Genomic DNA, 2,209 nt, shown 5'->3' on the forward strand with positions numbered 1-2,209 from the left:
TTGATTGGCAAATTGGAGATCTGTCAAGTGGAGTAGCTAGTGCTCATTGTTTATTGTAGGGAGAGGGGAAAAACGATAATGATTAAAAAATATGCTTGTCTAGTTTTGTCTTTCCTTTTACCTGGGAAGGTTTCATGCTCCTCAGCAATTTTTGTAAGGAGCAAAGTCTGACTTCTCTGGCTCTCTGTGTCCCCCTTTGGCATGACTCTGTGTTAAGGAGACGGGGTAAAGACTGCATCAATGGAGTGGTAGGACATTGACTGACCTTGAGGGGGTGGTTTGAATAGGTGCTGGATAATGCATTTTTTCAGTCCTTCGGAGAGAAGGTGTCTTTTATCGCTGTATCAAAGTGTCGCTTTTGCGCTTGAAAGGTGGCGACACATTTTCGGCGAAGACGGGGACGACGCCTTCTCTTTTTTAAGTGTCACCGCAGGTGCGAGAGAAGAGAGTCAGTATTTCTTTCTTATCATGAACGTGTGGAACTGCTTTTAGTAGTCAGCAGCCAAATTCACATGAGCACTGACAACAAAAACTTAAACAAATGCAATCACATCAAATAGTGATTAAATAGTGATTCCTGTTTCTATATCATTGTTAGTCATGACAGCATTGCAACATATTCTAGTTTTCATTGCAACTGATTGACAAAGTGCCCTACATCGACGTAAATCATGAATTTGAATATTCTAGTTTGTAGATATTATTTCACTTTTTCAGAGTGTCACTTAAAAACGGTTAAAATGGTATTCTTTGGAAGACAAATGAAATGTTTCCATTGATGTTAAGTGAAGATGCTGAAGGCGAGAGATTTGAAAAAGCTTAATTTGTATAATATGTAACTCATTCAAAGATGAATAGGATCTGACTGTATACGCTCATAGAGAAGGAAAGTACTTTGCATCGCTTGCACAAAATAAAATGATAAGAGGATCAGTTTCTAGAATTTGGTACTGACCAAGAGGTGTTGGTAACTAAATGTTTCACAATCTGAAGATATAAGAACTAACACTACTTCATTATGAGAGGAATGGCTTGGTGCAACTTTCAAAGCACTTTGCACTAGAGAGAGAAAAATTCAGAGTTTGTCAATTTTTGTGAGTTTTCTTATATGAGTTTTAATGTAAGAGGCATATATACTCCTCATTCATGACAGTGATCTGAATGACCTTTATCTGGGAATCAACAGCAAAGTTAATCTCTTTTATTCAACAAATAAAAATGCATTCCATGAATTGTCTGCTGAGGTGTAGAAAGAAAAAGCTGAATTATGATTGTAAAAATGGCTATTTGATGGAGGCAAGAGAAAGGGAAGGGGATAAATTGTGTCTGCATTTGATCGAATTCCATCTGTTTAGGATTAGTCAGAGTTTGTGAATAGTGCAGACACTCATTGTTTCTCCCTGACACGCCCAGGCGCTCTGTGACGACGAGACTTTTCCTGATTCGTCCTCCGCACTTGGTGTGCCTCTACGTACACTCAATTTTCGTCACGCCCGCACTTCTACGTCTGCTTGCAGGAACGGTTGGGGTTTGGGGCTTGGGGTTTGGGGTTCAGGTTGATTTGGGCCGACGATTGGGATCTCATATGTCCAGCTAATCTGCAGCTCCAACTAGTCCGATCCAATCGGGCGAAGAAGCCCCCTGTGTTTTGTTTAGTTTTTTTTTTTTTTTATTTGGTCTCTTTGATTTAGCTCCTGCTTTGGAAGGTAGCCTTACCTTCCTATGGCTGCCCAGCTTGTAATCCATGTTACCATTGCAGTCTATTTTCTGTTTCAAATAAGCAAGAATCACTGGTATATACAGAGAGATATATATGCAAGCTATTTTGCTTTCGGTAAGGCATCCTATGTCCTCAGCTGTGTCACTGTAGCGTGTTTCGGTTGAATTCCTCATGCTCATTGAACAGACTTCCAGGAATGTGGAGAATGATGGACAGGTACTCGATGAGATTAGAAAGGCCGGAGGAGATTCCCGCGTATCGCTTTAGGAGTAGGGAAGTGGCAAGAGTTATGATTGCAGGAGAGTAATGTCTGAAATATACACCAACCAATTGCTTGCCATTATTTCTTTTGTGAGGTCATTATTGATTTCATAGTGTGAACATCGAGTTTAAGTCTTCATGACAGTGGTTGAAATGTGACATGCGACATGATCAAAATGGACGCTCTGAGCCAATGGGTACAATTTTGTCTTTTTGAGAAATGTGATG

The sequence above is a fragment of the Diadema setosum genome, chromosome 8 (genome assembly GCF_964275005.1).
Source record: "Diadema setosum chromosome 8, eeDiaSeto1, whole genome shotgun sequence".
NCBI classification, from domain to species: domain Eukaryota; kingdom Metazoa; phylum Echinodermata; class Echinoidea; order Diadematoida; family Diadematidae; genus Diadema; species Diadema setosum.